This window comes from Schistocerca piceifrons, chromosome 1 (assembly GCF_021461385.2).
Source record: "Schistocerca piceifrons isolate TAMUIC-IGC-003096 chromosome 1, iqSchPice1.1, whole genome shotgun sequence".
In the NCBI taxonomy this organism is placed as follows: domain Eukaryota; kingdom Metazoa; phylum Arthropoda; class Insecta; order Orthoptera; family Acrididae; genus Schistocerca; species Schistocerca piceifrons.
The window spans coordinates 1,215,118,385-1,215,136,208 of NC_060138.1; the positions used below are offsets into that span (position 1 = coordinate 1,215,118,385).

Here is a 17,824-nt window from a genome sequence, read left to right on the forward strand (position 1 = left end):
CTAAAATTCGAAGATCGAATACCTGTAAATATACCACATGAAAACACATCTTGGTCGATAATGGACGTTGTAGTACAGTGACCAACATAAGAATCACAACTCCGTTCAGAACTGTTCCATGTATTTAGAAATCGCTAGTCTCCAGTGTTTCTTCCAAACAGGAGCAAGCATTCTATTGGATGACGCGTAATTTTTTCGACCAGTTTTATAGGGCCTCGCCCATCTTTTGGCTGTAGGTTGTTTTGCGTGGCATTTCCGTATTAAGGGAAGCATTAACTGATAGATTGTGGTGTATGAGATGCCGGCAGGGCCCACAGCTGCCGTACCGTGAGTGGGGAGCGTTGGCGCGACCAGCAACAAGAGTCCAGATGCGGAAGCGACCACGTGTAGAAGGCAGGCTGCGGAAGCGGCAGGCCCGTCTGTGGCTGGGAACAGACGGTAGAACACGCTCTTATCTCTTTAAGCGCTCGATGCTGTAGCACTATTCTGATGGGATCAAAGACGCCGAGCATCTGACTATTGTAAAGCAAGTAATCACGTTTTTGGCAAGACTGTCTTCCCCGATGTCTTTCGTTTTCTGGGATAGCCGACGTAATTACCTGTGTTCTAATGGCCAGATGTGGCAGTGTGATACGAAACTGACACAACAGAAATACAGGGAGATTCAAAAAGAATACCACAACTTTAGGAATTTAAAACTCTGCAACGACAAAAGGCAGAGCTAAGCACTATCTGTCGGCGAATTAAGGGAGCTATAAAGTTTCATTTAGTTGTACATTTGTTCGCTTGAGGCGCTGTTGACTAGGCGTCAGCGTCAGTTGATGCTAAGGTGGCGACCGCTCAACAGAAAGCTTTTTGTGTTATTGAGTACGGCAGAAGTGAATCGACGACAGTTGTTCAGCGTGCATTTCGAACGAAGTATGATGTTAAACCTCCTGATAGGTGGTGTATTAAACGTTGGTATAAACAGTTTACAGAGAATGGGTGTTTGTGCAAAGGGAAAAGTTCTGGGCGGCCGAGAACGAGTGATGAAAATGTAGCACGCATCCAGCAAGCATTTGTTCGCAGGCCAGGAAAATCGACTCGCAGAGCTAGCAGAGAGCTGCAAATTCCACAATCAACTGTATGGAGAGTCCTACGAATAAGGTTACCTGAACGTCAACTACCCGAGGCGATGGATCGGCCGCCAGGCAGCCCGTGACAGAGCACTTCATCACTGGCCTCCAAGGAGCCCTGATCTTACCCCCTGCGATTTTTTCTTGTTGGGGTATGTTAAGGATATGGTGTTTCGGCCACCTCTCCCAGCCACCATTGATGATTTGAAACGAGAAATAACAGCAGCTATCCAAACTGTTACGCCTGATATGCTACAGAGAGTGTGGAACGAGTTGGAGTATCGGGTTGATATTGCTCGAGTGTCTGGAGGGGGCCATATTGAACATCTCTGAACTTTGCCGAAGTTTGTGGAACAGTCGAGGGCATGGAGAGGATTAAAAGAAATGCGACATGAATAGCCACATGCGCGTTTGACTGGTGACAGTAACAGTAACGTTGAAAAATGTTCACTGACAGACAGTTCGGTGAGAAGACCGTTAATATCGGTACAACGTGAATAGGCAAATCAGAGAACTGCCTTTGAGAATGGAATGTACTAACATTCTTCAGCCCCCTGTCGGTCTGTCCCGCAGAGATGGCGAATAACAGTTCGCACAGAGGTGTGCGAGCAGATATCAGTTGCAAGCTCTATCCGTGAATGAATGAAATATGAATAGAACTTAATATATTGCGCAGTAAAAAGGACCCTCTACCACGCACACTTCCCCGTGGTGCGCAGACTATAGATGTTGGTGTAGAAATAGGTTCAGGACTGCAGCGACGGAAAGCTGTTCCAGTGTCCGCGCGGAGGCGTTTCCGCTGTTTTTACAGTTCACTTGCTCTCCTCAGGCTGTTAAATGGCGCAGGTCATAACTCAGTACGTACTGGGGGAAGGCCATCGCAAACCCGACCCGTTTTTCCGGGAGGCCATCCTCTAACTCCTAGGTGCCCAGCGAGTGCAGTATTTGCTTCCGATATTTTTATCATGACTGACTATTCAAGCTTTTGAAGCTTCGTTACTCTTGGTCCTCAGTGTAGGCGGGTATGTTTTCTCCAATTGTGACATCAAAGAAATACCGTGTCCTGACATTCCTCATTCCACAGAGGCGAGTTCCATCTAAGATTGGACAGATTGAGAATCACAAACGTTTCGAACACGCCCATTCCTCCCACCCCCCCCCCCCCCTCCCCTCCCTGCCACCTCATCCTCCTATCATTCCGTGCCTTCGTGAAGAAATGCATGATGTAGGTATAGTAGAATTTACATCTCATAAGCCACCTCCGTTGCCGCCTCATAAGCTGAAACTTGTTCCCTTTTCTTTATGCCATCCATAATAAACACTGTAGCGGCTAAATAATTCCACTATAATTTAAACTAACATGAAAATCAACGCTAAATATTCTACGTGCATCCCAAAGCGCATGCTGCAGGTAGGTGCGGCAGAATGATGCTGTTGGCCGGATCGTCATGTGGCACGCTGCCTTTTTAAAGTACAGTAGAGTCTCGACAGTTCGAGTTTCCAATAATCCAAGCCTCTTTATATACACTCCTGGAAATTGAAATAAGAACACCGTGAATTCATTGTCCCAGGAAGGGGAAACTTTATTGACACATTCCTGGGGTCAGATACATCACATGATCACACTGACAGAACCACAGGCACATAGACGCAGGCAACAGAGCCATGCACAATGTCGGCACGAGTACAGTGTATATCCACCTTTCGCAGCAATGCAGGCTGCTATTCTCCCATGGAGACGATCGTAGAGATACTGGATGTAGTCCTGTGGAACGGCTTGCCATGCCATTTCCACCTGGCGCCTCAGTTGGACCAGCGTTCGTGCTGGACGTGCAGACCGCGTGAGACGACGCTTCATCCAGTCCCAAACATGCTCAATGGCGGACAGATCCGGAGATCTTGCTGGCCAGGGTAGTTGACTTACACCTTCTAGAGCACGTTGGGTGGCACGGGATACATGCGGACGTGCATTGTCCTGTTGGAACAGCAAGTTCCCTTGCCGGTCTAGGAATGGTAGAACGATGGGTTCGATGACGGTTTGGATGTACCGTGCACTATTCAGTGTCCCCTCGACGATCACCAGTGGTGTACGGCCAGTGTAGGAGATCGCTCCCCACACCATGATGCCGGGTGTTGGCCCTGTGTGCCTCGGTCGTATGCAGTCCTGATTGTGGCGCTCACCTGCACGGCGCCAAACACGCATACGACCATCATTGGCACCAAGGCAGAAGCGACTCTCATCGCTGAAGACGACACGTCTCCATTCGTTCCTCCATTCACGCCTGTCGCGACACCACTAGAGGCGGGCTGCACGATGTTGGGGCGTGAGCGGAAGACGGCCTAACGGTGTGCGGGACCGTAGCCCAGCTTCATGGAGACGGTTGCGAATGGTCCTCGCCGATACCCCAGGAGCAACAGTGTCCCTAATTTGCTGGGAAGTGGCGGTGCGGTCCCCTACGGCACTGCGTAGGACCCTACGGTCTTGGCGTGCATCCGTGCGTCGCTGCGGTCCGGTCCCAGGTCGACGGGCACGTGCACCTTCCGCCGACCACTGGCGACAACATCGAAGTACTGTGGAGACCTCACGCCCCACGTCTTGAGCAATTCGGCGGTACGACCACCCGGCCTCCCGCATGTCCACTATACGCCCTCGCTCAAAGTCCGTCAGCTGCACATACGGTTCACGTCCACGCTGTCGCGGCATGCTACCAGTGTTAAAGAGTGCGATGGAGCTCCGTATGCCACGGCAAACTGGCTGACACTGACGGCGGCGGTGCACAAATGCTGCGCAGCTAGCGCCATTCGACGGCCAACACCGCGGTTCCTGGTGTGTCCGCTGTGCCGTCCGTGTGATCATTGCTTGTACAGCCCTCTCGCAGTGTCCGGAGCAAGTATGGTGGGTCTGACACACCGGTGTCAATGTGTTCTTTTTTCCATTTCCAGGAGTGTATATAAGTTGCAACGATCTGTTTTTTTTTTTTTTTTTTTTTTTTTTTTTTTTTTTTTTTTTTTTACTGACATAAATAATGAAAACATCATTGCGAAAGATAGATAGGGAGAGTACAGCTCAGTAACAAAGCAGACAACAATGCAATCAACACCGACGATTAGCTCGCTGCCCTGTTGCACGAACATCTGTTGTCAGTATGGCACGAAATACCCCGACTGCTACCGATCAAAACTGTGGAGTTCATACGCTGCTGTAGTTCCCAGTACCTGTACTGTACAGTGTTGTGTGTCGTTTTGTTTGTTGACTGTGTGTTCCGTTTTACACCTTACAAAGATGAGTGCTGTAACAAAAAAGAGGAAATTTGTGTCTTTGCATCTAAAATTAGAAGCATTGAGACGACTTGACATAGGAGACACAATAAAAAAACTTGCTCTCGAATATGGTGTTGGTGAAGTTACTGTTGATGAGTGGCGAAGAAACCGACTTAAATTGGAACAGTTTTTTTCACAGAAATGCTCACACGAATCTCTCAGTCGAAGAAGTATAAAGAAGTCAGACTTCAAAAACCAAGTGAGGCATTGTTCATGTGGTTTACCCAACAGAGACAGAAGGGTGCACCGATTTCTGGCCCAATCTTGCAAGAAAAAGCTTTGTTTTTCAGAAACCAGCTGCAGGAAGGAGATGACAATGTCGCCGCTAGTGTGGGCTGACTCGGTAAGTGGAAGAAGAGGTATGGAGTGCGTCAACTAGACCTATGCGGAGAAAAACTCTCTGGTGACGCTGAGGCCGTTTCAAAATTTATATCGAGTTTAAAAAAAATCATAACTGACGAAAATTTGTCTACTGAACAAATATATAACAGTGACGAAACTGGGCTAAATTTTAAAATGTTACCAGCGAGAACACTTGCTTGTTGTGAAGAAAAAAGTGCTCCTGGGCACAAAAAAAGCAAAGAGGGGCTTACAGTTATGGCAGCTTCAAATGCAACTGGAAGCCACAAACTAAAACTAGTTGTGATTGGGAAGTCGGCCAAGCCAAGAGCATTCAAGAATGTATCCATCTCAGCTCTTCCGGTTGTCTATACACATCAGAATAGTGCCGGGATGAATCAGGAAATCTTCAAGAACTGGTTTTTTAGCTCATTTGTACCTGACTTCAAGAATTTTTTAAAAGAAAGGGGACTGCCATGCAAAGCAATTTTGCTCATGGATAATGCGTCCTCATATCCACGTACAGGAGAACTGTAGTGCGACGGTATCCTCGCCTTGTTTTTCCCACCAAACGTCGTTACCTGTCCCATTCAGCCCATGGATCAAGGCATTGATATGCTACGGGGAACAACAGCCTGAGGCGACACCAGCTGACCTACTGCTCCTGAGACGGTGGCGTGACATTGACGCGTGGAAACGTTGCAGCTTCGCCAAACAAGACACTTCACTATTACTTGTCTAAATAAATAATTAATGTTATTCTGCCAATGCAAATGCATGTGTAAATACTTTTATTTTAATAAAGTTCATATTTTGACCTGTATTACTAACAGTATCATAATATTTCTTTTTCCCATTTAAATTTCGATAGTTAGAGGTGGTTCCGGTCCCGTTCACCTCGAACTATCGACACTCTACTGTATCCACTTGTCAGCTTTCATTATGACTGCCTGTTGGTCACAAATCAATCACTTTTGACTGTACATATAATACTGATCGTAAGCACAAGGCTGCAGCATCCAACAAATGTTTTACAACTGATGTGTATACAGGGTGAACATTAATAAAAGCGACGAACTGCAGAGACCGTTTCCGACTGGAAACGGAGGAAAAAATGTCCAATCAACATGTGTCCGAAAATGCATCGTTGCCACGGTAGATGGCGTTGAAGAATGAAAGTTCCTCCGACCACGTGCCGTGTGTTCAATGTGTGTTGCAGGCTGTGTGATTCAGGCAGCATACTTTAAGCAGCAGACTGGTCCGGCTTCCATTTCTGGAACAAGCCGAGGTGGTGTTTGTGAACGGCCAACCGGCTGGAAACGGTCGAGAGGCTGAATGGCTGTACCAAAATAAGTACCCTCACATACACCAAGCACATCATATAAAATTTCAAGTCATTTTTGGTGCGTTATTGTCATCATGGGCCCTTTCAGACAGACGAACATGCAGGAAGGCGGCGAGCTGTGCGTACACTAGATTTGGATGGTTCAAATGGCTCTGAGCACTATGGGACTTAACTGCTGTGGTCATCAGTCCCCTAGAACTTAGAACTACTTAAACCTAACTAACCTAAGGACATCACACACATCCATGCCCGAGGCAGGATTCGAACCTGCGACCGTAGCGGTCGCGCGGTTCCAAACTGTAGCGCCTAGAACCGCTCGGCCACTCCGGCACTAGATTTGGAGGATCGGTTTCTACAGAATAGAGAGACGATCTCTAGTGCAAGCCGAGGCAAGTGGCACCCAACATGGAGTAAGCCGTAGTACGATTACGTGTATCCTGCATTACAACAAGTGCAAGGATTATCATCGTTGTGTATTCTAGACAAGTTCTGGACGTGCAGACCCTTCAAGAGCGTATTCAGGACGCCTTTGATTGTAATTGGGGAGAGGCGGGAACATGCGAAAGAGTGCGGCACTCCGTGATGTGATGTGTGCATCCCATGGAGGCCCCGTTGAACATCTGTTGTGACGTGGATGCGATGCAGCTGTGTACTGTGTTCCGCGACCTTTTGTTGTCATTGCACGCTCACCGTCCGTTTCCGGACACGTGTTCGTAGGACCTTTTTTCGTCCACTTTCAGTCAGGAATCCGTCCCTGTAGTTTGTCGGTTTTATTAATGTTCGCCGTGTATAATACGTGTAATATGCTGTAGTAATAGCTACAAATGCCCCCATACTGAAACCAGCACCCAGCATCAGGCTGCGTAAACAAATGTGTAACACCAACGTGACCCATCTGAAAAGGAGCCTGAAGAGGCTCGAAAACTGCTTAGTGAGAATAATAAAAAATAAAAAACAGATTTCAAAGAGTGGTTGTTTGCTTTCTTCTTTATGTATATATATTACACAATCGCTGGTTCTAGGGCTATAGTAGGTGAACATCATAACGTATTTATTTACACAGAAACGTTTCGTCAAGGTATCTGATGTCTGTCCTTCAACCTCAGGCAGGCAATTGTTCGAAAAAGAAGGTGCATTAGAAGTAGTGTCACCATATAACTTCTCTGTGAAGAACTAATCACAATTTCAAAATAGTAATGACGTTAATAATCATCACACGAGGAGCAAAAATATCCTCCACAATCCACCAATGTGTACACAAAGGTGTAAAATACTCAGCCACAAAAATATATTAACCATCTCCCTAGTGAATTGAAGGTGCTGGCAGATAATGAAAATATTTTAATAAACTGAAATTATTTCTGCTTCACAAGTCCTTCCATTCCATTGATGAATCCTGACCACCTAAAGTGTGTATGTGGGTGGGCTACTTTTATTAAATTGTATTTTAAATTATGATTGAAGAAAGAATGACGTTGTGTTATTTGTCTATGTGTAGCGATATTTTCAAACAGAAAATGTGTATTTGTAAACCATTTACACACATTTCACATCATTGCGAGTTGTTGGAAATGTGGTTCACGGAACATACAAATAACTACAATAATTGGCTATCATCAGGGCCAACTGACTATCGTGGCTGCTATGCCGTCGTATGATTAGCCCAATTGCGTTATCCTTATCAGTTACAAGACGATAGCAACTATCAGCACGCACGATGTGCAAAACAGCAACTGCACGTCGAATATCGAGTTTGGAAAAATCGGCGATTGTTGCCACAGCGGCACAGACGAGTATAAATTACGTTGACTGGGACATAAATATTGTCTGATTTAGCGACGTACCACGATTCTGTTGTCAGGGAGGCTGTCGTGACCATAATGTGCAACAACTACTGTGACTGGGACATCGGCTGTGAGATCGTTGGTGCATGGATTTATGAGCACAACGCCGTGAGGCTTCTGAGCAGTACCTCGGGTTGTTTACTTTCAGAAGTACAGAAAATGTGTATTTGTAAACCATTTACACACATTTCACATCATAGCGAGTTGTTGGAAATGTGGTTCACGGAACATACAAATAACTACAATAATTGGCTATCATCAGGGCCAACTGACTATCGTGGCTGCTATGCCGTCGTATGATTAGCCCAATTGCGTTATCCTTATCAGTTACAAGACGATAGCAACTATCAGCACGCACGATGTGCAAAACAGCAACTGCACGTCGAATATCGAGTTTGGAAAAATCGGCGATTGTTGCCACAGCGGCACAGACGAGTATAAATTACGTTGACTGGGACATAAATATTGTCTGATTTAGCGACGTACCACGATTCTGTGGTCAGGGAGGCTGTCGTGACCATAATGTGCAACAACTACTGTGACTGGGACAGCGGCTGTGAGATCGTTGGTGCATGGATTTATGAGCACAACGCCGTGAGGCTTCTGAGCAGTACTTCGGGTTGTTTACTTTCAGAAGTAAAACTGGCGCTAGTAGGACTCCTCCATCCTAAAAGTCGACTTAATACCTGGCATGCAGAATTCTTTGATTTCTGCGTCGTAGCCCGGCCAATCGTAAGCCTATCTATATAATAAGTACTATATAGTACTTATACCACCTTTGGTGTAGGGTACTATATAAATTCCTTCCTTTCTAACCGCGAGAAACATTGACGGAAGACGACCAAAATTTCTAAGAAGAGAGCTCGGTTTACAGTGTCACATAATTGGGGGAGAATGCTTCAGGCATATGATAAAGCGAAAATGGCAGCCACCGAAGCAGAGCCGTCTTACATGTCGGCTAAGTAAACAAACATCGTCATCGCTCATGTAAGCAACAGATGAAAGCGACAATAACTTTGAGATCTGTTCAAATACAGTTATAAAACGCATCTAGAGACAAAGTCTCGTCGTTGTGATAAATTAAAATAATTTCCCATGCCGGGAATCGAACCCGGGCCTGCTGGGTGAAAGCCAGCTATCCTAGCCACTAGACCACATGGGAGATGTAAGGTGTGGTCTGAATTGTGGTATATGAATGTGCTGAAGTTGTAACTTGATTCATATGTGAATTTAAGGGATAAATACACGAGTTGCTGCTGCTGGATTATTAACGCGGACGAAGGAAGAGAGTGTAGCGCTGCTGGACCTCTCTCAGAGTTGGCAGCTGTAGCAACGCGCTGTTAACAAGATAGTAGGCATCGTGGTATGGGAAGTGCGTCCATTCCACGTTGTCACGTGAATGTTGTAAACCATAGAAAACAAAATCACACTACAGACATAGATTTCGAAGCCAATGCGGCGAAGTACATACCTTACTAGGTAAATCGTATGACCTGCATAATGCATGTTACGAATGTTGTCGATAAAACGGTTTCGTCACTACCGCTTCCAGTGTGAATTACTATATGCATCTGGACTAAGTTTTCGACAAATTTATGTGTTTAAAAATTTCCAGTTGCCTCTATTTTAGCTAATGCGGTGCCCCTCGACCTTCATTCATGTACAGGGAAGGCGGGAGTGATGGGATATTCCTGGCGTGCTCTCGGTTCAGTCGTAGTGAACCAACAGAAACTTCGGCTCAGCCCCGTTGTGCCCTAGATTCATTGCTGCCGAATAGTGTTACGAGACCACAGTACTATTACAGTGGATAGGGTGGTACTTTTTTTTTACAGCGTGGATCTCACTTCGTTGGACGATCCTGTAGCTAGTTTCTGTTAGTAATTTACAAATATGTTGTTAGAGAAAAATTGAATGACATATTTCGAATAATTATGGGAGCTGGCGCGCGAATACGCAAAAATATTAGATCAACGTACAGTTACGGGCCTGGACATTCTCGGAAGTGTCGTATTTAATTTATGTGCGGACGGATAGTATGGGCAGACGTGTTCCTGCGTTCTAAACTTGTAACTTGTTTGTTGGGCGCAGAGCCATTGAAGGTCGCCTAATAGACAGCAGAGGCATTGCCGAAGCCCTGTTTATAAATCGAGTTGGATGAGGAGCCAGTTGGCAGGATGTATGGGACAGGCCCGTGCCCTCAGGCCAGCTGCTCCTGTCGTAAAGCTGTCCACCCAGACTGATGGCCCAAGAGCGCCATCGCTACGCCTCTTCCTCGCAGCCTCGCGAGCAACTAATGGCGAAAATTATGTCCGGAATTACGGGCAGCTGCTCAGTATGCATTAAGAGAGCCGCCGCAGGTCGCGGGCTATTTTTAGCCTCCAAGGTGCTGGCCGGCTACGCGCCCCAAAGGCAACTGTGCTAGTCCAGAACGGAAACGCAATTCTCTCGTCTGGACATCTAAGTAAGCAAAATGCTTATTCATCCGGTACAGACAAAAGGTTGTGCCAGAAAGAGAGAGAGAGAGAGAGAGAGAGACCGACCGACCGACCGAACCCACATGTAGCGTTCACGACTACATCGCAGTGGAAGTCTGGTGCATCTACGATGTTACATGTTTGATTCAGGATGTACACACAACACTGGCTTTCAAGTACCAGCATTATTGTCCAAACCACTATCAAATATTTTCATGTTAGTAAACGAAATTTTCTTGAGAATTGTGTAACGCTCTTCTGGAAAGCAGTTCTTAAAGAGGGGCATTCCATCCGCATCGTTCTTAGACTTCCATCACACAGTTATTGTTAACTTCTTTTTCCAAGCACACTCTTTGTACAGGTCCAAAAAGGATTAGCCTACCATTTAATGTTACATTACATGTATGTTGGTACACTGCAGTAAATTTCGTTGCAATTCTCATTTTCGTCCGTCTTTCGTCTGTAATGAAGCTGTTCTTTAACTTATTCAGTTTATAATTCATAGTTCTTTAAATGTTCGCATACATATACATTGTTTTTAGAGTCTTAGCTTATATCTTCCCCGTGGACATTTCTGCCGATAGTGTCCCCTTGTGTGGTATTTAAACCCTTACTGGCCAGTTATCAAATGTATGAGTCCATGAATATATCTCAGATTACATCTGACCCACGTCTAACCCACATAATCCTGTGTAGTATTAAAAAAATCGGTAAGCATTTATGCAACAGAATGAGATTTTCACTCTGCAGCGGAGTGTGCGCTGATATGAAACTTCCTGGCAGATTAAAACTGTGTGCCCGACCGAGACTCTAACTCGGGACCTTTGCGTTTCGCGGGCAAGTGCTCTACCATCTGAGCTACCGAAGCACGACTCACGCCCGGTACTCACAGCTTTACTTCTGCCAGTACCTCGTCTCCTACCTTCCAAACTTTACAGAAGCTCTCCTGCGAACCTTTGGAAGGTAGGAGACGAGGTACTGGCAGAAGTAGAGCTGTGAGTACCGGGCGTGAGTCGTGCTTCGGTAGCTCAGATGGTAGAGCACTTGCCCGCGAAAGGCAAAGGTCCCGAGCTCGAGTCTCGGTCGGGCACACAGTTTTAATCTGCCAGGAAGTTTCATATCAGCGCACACTCCGCTGCAGAGTGGAAATCTCATTCTGGAAACATCCCCCAGGCTGTGGCTAAGCCATGTCTCCGCAATATCCTTTCTTTCAGGAGTGATAGTTCTGCAAGGTTCGCAGGAGAGCTTCTGTAAAGTTTGGAAGGTAGGAGACGAGGTACTGGCAGAAGTAAAGCTGTGAGTACCGGACGTGAGTCGTGCTTCGATAGCTCAGATGGTAGAGCACTTGCCCGCGAAAGGCAAAGGTCCCGAGTTCGAGTCTCGGTCGGGCACACAGTTTTAATCTGCCAGGAAGTTTCATTTATGCAACAGTCTTGCAAAATTGAGCACAGTACTTGTCCTCACTCCTGCCTACGAAAAGACAGTCGGTGCCTGTGTTTCTGAACCTTCCTGACACTGATGTATATGCTCTTAAGCCATTTCTGTACTACAGACGAATCTGTACTGCACTAGTGCTCTTGACGGGTGCTAAACGCATTCACAACGTTTACTATTCAGCACGTCTGTTTAAATATAACTTCGTTTTGTTGGATGTACAAAGTCCGGTTCGTTTTTGTTGGAACATAAATCGGTCTTCGGCGTTAAATGCGTCCTTCCAACAAAGCAGTGGAGACACCTTGTTCGCATTTTTCTCGTTGTTGGCTTGATTTAATTCTTATTCGTGCTACCAATCCAACGCGCCAACCGAGGCGTTCGCAGACAGCGTGGCGTCTCTGGCGTCGCCGCGCTTATCTGCCGACGTTGTGAGAGCTGCTGCCACCTAGTGGCGAAAGTTACAACTACGTCAGTTGGCGGCGAAAACGTAACGGATACTCCCGCACCGCACCACTCAAGAAGATTCTGTCACAGCATATGAGAGCTGCTGGTCCAACGGATTGGTGGATTACATCTTTCCTCCACGGAGTGTTTAGACTCAACATTCTTCCGAGTCACGCTTTGTTTCTAAAAAGTTCTTCAGATACCGGTAAATATATTCCCGAAAACAATTGTTGCCTGAAGTCTTCACACCATTTTTAGTCAGGTATGTAACAGGGTTTTCAATCACCACCCAATGGTGGGTTTTAGACAGCGTTATCGAATCAAATCCTTGATATTTATTACAAGAAATAGCCCATTTCTCTAAGTACTCAGATGCTGTGGTATAGAAAGCCAGTCTCTTCCTCTAATTTCAGATCAAATTAATTATTATTTTCTTGGTTAGAGTTCTCATTCTTTAATTTGTTCAAATTCATTTTGATTTGCGTGCCAATAAAATTGACAGTCTTCCCTTCAATCCAGACATCTTTGAGTGTCGATTGATATATTTTTTATTTCAGTTATCGAGACTTTATTCCATCCACACTTTTTATATATTTTTTCAAACAGAGCCAAGTTTGACTGCAGCAACATGAAGAAAACTTCACTGACTGGACTTCTGAAAAAATCTGGAATTATTTTAGACGGCGTGTCCTTGCCATCAAAAATTGTTTTAATGGAATTCAAAGCTTTAGAATTTTCTCAACTGCGGGCATTGACACAGCCATCTTGTTTTTGAACGAGATAGAAGAGTCTGATGTTGACATCAATGTATAAGCAGAACTCATTGAGCTTCTCTGTCCTTACGGTGTGTATTTAAAAATAATTAAATATTTTCATGTCGATTATTTCAATGTCGACAGTTAAGACACCAGTACCGCTTGATATAGTATCGGGGAGAATACGTGCAGGGTATCCAATTCCTTCTACATTTTTTCCTAGTTCTTCTTTAACTTGGTGAAACACGTTCCGCTGGTCGCGTCGATGAAGCTCTCCGAAGTTGGTGTTGGAACTTTCTCCACAAAAAGCGATTAATTTATCTAATAGGATTTGCAGTGTCTAGAAAAAACTTGTAATTGTCTCCGATGTTTCGTTATTCAGCGAATCAAACTTCAACAGCTTCTGCTGGATTCAGTCAGTTTCAGTAAAGTATTGAAAAACTAACGGAAACATCTTTTCAGCCTTGTGTTTCGAAGCGTCGTTGCCTATTCCGTAAAAAGTAACTTCTTGTCAACATAAACCTGTTGACGTAAATAAAACTGAGACTACAGTCACATGTTGTGCCAACAGAAGGCGTTACTTCAGTATTTGAGCCAAGGTCGTAACATTATTTTGCAAAATCGGGACAAAATTGGGTCTTGTCGGGACAAGAAGGTCCATAACGGTGACGGTCCCGATATGTCGGGACGGAAGTCAACCCTACATATTAATAATTTTCGCTAGGATTCTTTCTCTTGTAATTTAGTGTATTGTTTCTTGCACACGTCTTTCAAAATATGTTTAACGTACTTTAACGTAAATGATCTCCGTCCAAGGTGATAATGTTTTACTGTTTGTGTGCCGTTCATACTGGCAACTTGCCGTGCTGGTTTCTACCTCACTGATGTACCTGGAGTGTCGTCTGCTGTACTTTATATCCTACGGGATTATGTTCAGTTTTAACATGTAAGCGTAGTACTTTCATACCTACAGTATTCAAATATCGTATCAATATCTCTTTATGTCTGTATCATCATTTTGTTTTGAAATATACTTTGCAGGATTTGTTGGTACCAAGTGCTGCTGTTTAAGTGCGAATTTCCCGTCTTCTGCTGGCACCCTCTGTTACTGCATTTCGTCCTTACAACTGTAATGCAGCTCACCGCCCACCGATCTATCCTGAGCGGTGCAACTGACAAAAGTTGGTTTGCATGTACTTCAGTTGTGGCCAGTAGCTACGTGACATCGTTCAGAATTTCGCGACGTGTACCTGCTAGTGCCTTGTTTTAAGACACCAGTTATATCTTCTTAAGTCAGCTGTGAACACTCGAGAACGGCCGAGACCGCTCGTATAGTAAAGAAAAAAGAAGTACTCAATTGGAACTGCTATTCAATAGAACATATCTTTTTCTTGCTCACATTCGAACTCATCACAGGAAAATGGCTGTTTTGAGTGTTTCGAATAAAAGTCTAAAGACTCGGTATAACTCATCTAACAGCAGAGAAACTCGCAAAGTGCTTATGAAATATCGTCTCAGTTAAGCGACTGAATTCGTCATTTCCTGTGAGAGCGGTCACAGTTTGTAGTAATTGACGGAAAGTCATTGAGTAAAACAGAAGTGATTTCTGGCGTTCCTGAAGGTAGAGTTGTAGACACTCTGTTGTTCCTTACCTATATAAACGTTTTAGGAGACAATCCGATCAGCCGTCTTAGGTTGATTGCAGATGAAGCTGTCGTTTATCATCTATTAAAATCATCACCACAATAAAAAGAAATTGCAAAACGAATTAGGAAAGATATCTGTATGGTGGTAAAATTGGCAGTTGACCCTAAATAATGAAAAGTGTGAGGTCATCCACGTGAGTGTTAACAGGAATCCGCTAAAATTCGGTTACACGATAGATCAGTCAAATCTAAAGGCCGTAAATTCAACTAATACCTACGAATTACAATTGCGAACAATTTAAATTGAAAGAACACAGAGAAAATGTTGTGGGGAAGGCAAACCAAACACTCCGTTTTATTGGCAGTACGTGCAACAGATCTGCTAAAGAGAATGCTTATAATACGCTCGTCCGTCCTCTTGTAAAGTACTGCTAAGCGGTGTGGGATCCTGACCAGATAGCATTAACGTACATCGAGAACGTTCAAAGAAGAACAGCACGTTTTGTGTTATCGCGAAATAGAGTAGTGAATGTCACTGAAATGATACAGGATTTGGGAAGGACACCATTAAAACAGTAGCGTTTTTGTGCGGTGGAATCTTCTCACCTAATTTCGATCACAAACTTTTTTCTCCGAACTCAAAAATATTTTGTTGACGCCGATCTACATAGGGAGAAACGATCATCATCATAAAGTAAGGGAAGTCAGGGCTGACATGGAAAGATACAGACGTTCGTGCAAATATGAGTAGTCTTCAGCTATTCGTGCCCGTCACTCTCCGCCTCCCATCAGGTCGTCCGTCGTCTCGGTTTCTCCTTGTCTGGTCTGGAATGCAGCAGACAGAACTCGCTTATTCCGTGTGCCGCCGCTCGCCTGGCTATATCATCCGCCCACCTCCATTTCAGTTTCGTTACGCCTTCCACTCTGGTCCTGGTCCTCTGATCCTAACTTTTTCCTGTCTCTTCGAGTAATTCCTAGCATGTCTACATTGCTTGCTGAATAATTCTGTTTTCGACTGCCTTTCACATTTAAAGTGTCCATCTCGCAGCAGTAGGCCGTAACTGGTGGTAGATATAGATAGTAAACTCTCTTGTCCAGAGATAAGGGAAATTTAGTTTCGAATTCATTATTTAGTTTACCAAAAGCACTCCAAGTTATCTGTAGCCTGGTCTTCTGTTAATGTCGTTCTCTGTACAGCCAGACGCAGTCTTCATCTACAGTAAATATACAGGGTGATTCAAAAAGAATACCACAACTTTAAAAATGTGTATTTAATGAAAGAAACATAATATAACCTTCTGTTATACATCATTACAAAGAGTATTTAAAAAGGTTTTTTTTTCACTCAAAAACAAGTTCAGAGATGTTCAATATGGCCCCATCCAGACACATGAGCAATATCAACCCGATACTCCAACTCGTTCCACACACTCTGTAGCATATCAGGCGTAACAGTTTGGATAGCTGCTGTTATTTCTCGTTTCAAATCATCAATAGTGGCTGGGAGAGGTGGCCGAAACACCATATCCTTAACATACCCCCATAAGAAAAAATCGCAGGGGGTAAGATCAGGGCTTCTTGGAGGCCAGTGATGAAGTGCTCTGTCACGGGCTGCGAACAAATGCTTGCTGGATGCGTGCATTTCGAACGAAGTATGGTGTTAAACCTCCTGAGAGGTGGTGTATTAAACGTTGGTATAAACACGCTGAACAACTGTCGTCGATTCACTTCTGCCGTACTCAATAACACAAAAAGCTTTCTGTTGAGCGGTCGCCATCGTAGCATCAACTGACGCTGACGCCTAGCCAACAGCGCCTCAAGCGAACAAATGTATAACTAAATGAAACTTTATAGAGCTACCTTAATTCGCCGACAGATAGTGCTTAGCTCTGCCTTTGGTCGTTGCAGAGTTTTAAATTCCTAAAGTTGTGGTATTCTTTTTGAATCACCCTGTATACTAAGAACTTACGCACAGCTATTGTAACGTCACTGATAATTTTTACTATTTTTTTCCAGTATGGTCATAGTACATTTTTTAGTGTTATTGTAACTCATTTTTGAACTCTCTGTCGACAATGCAATAGACTGGAGAAGGGAAAACTTCTCTAAAATGTCATTTTTACACTACTGCTGTTTCCATTGATAATAAATATATCAGGTGTATTTGTAATTGGTTTTTTATGCCATTTTATAAATTCACTATTTAACATCGATGTTAAAAATATCATTTTAGCGCGATCGATTGTTGTCGGCCATCGATGTTCAGGCGTCGATGACGAATCGACATCAGCATCTATGATTTGCCAACATTGCACATCCCTAATGTAAACTGGCGTGATTGAGACAGCCACGAGAATGCCGCCTAGGATTGTGGGGAGGATCCGCGGCGTCAGTCCGTTAGGCGGCAGGCGGGCGCGCCTACTATGTGGCGACCGGAGGAGGCCCCCGTGTACTGTACAGAGGCGAGGCACACGGTGACGCTCCGGATGTGGCGTGGCACTGCGCGTCCCGTGAGAAGCGGAGGGAGGCAAAGGCTGCTGCTGCTGCGGTCGGCTGCTCCCACGGCCAGCCTCGAAATATCGATAACCGCAGAGCAGAGCAGCGCAGGGCAGCGCGGCCCGCCGTAAAAAGCCCGGCCCGCCGTGTCCTTGGTGACTCATTCGCCGCTACTTGCTCGCATTCCTCCGCTGCAGCGCGCAGCCTCCCGGCCGGCCACCGCGCAATGCGATGCGATACGCTGCACTTACAATGCGCGACCACTGTTCCCACAACAGTCAGCCCCCCCGTCTTCCTGTAGCACCGTCTCCCCTTTATCACACCGCCAAACGTTTCCTGGCTAGTTGGACTGGTATTCTGCCGCTCACAACTTGAAAAGTAGTAACGGGAATGGAACACTACGCTCTGTCGATAAACTCACGCATTTATGTACAAAATTTATACTTTTCCTGCATTTTTCTGAGTTATTTGGACGTATTGGTGCCTTTTTAAACGGTCAGCTGACTAGTGTAGGTTAATTCTTACAGAGAAGAAAACAGCAACCAGCCACTATTAATACTGCTATTTATTTAGGTAAATAGCGCCGTTACCGGTTTCGAACTGGCAAGTTC

The 17,824-nt window shown here is 45.0% G+C and overlaps 1 protein-coding gene and 1 non-coding gene across 2 annotated transcripts in view; one reads left to right on the top strand and one right to left on the bottom strand.

Moving 5' to 3' along the window:
- The window catches only part of LOC124779497 (maternal embryonic leucine zipper kinase-like), a 421,515-nt gene that overhangs the window by 344,335 nt on the left and 59,356 nt on the right, over positions 1-17,824 (top strand). The window lies entirely within an intron of this gene.
- Trnae-uuc lies at positions 9,055-9,126 on the bottom strand. Its single transcript has one exon. It is a non-coding gene; the product is annotated as a tRNA-Glu (tRNA).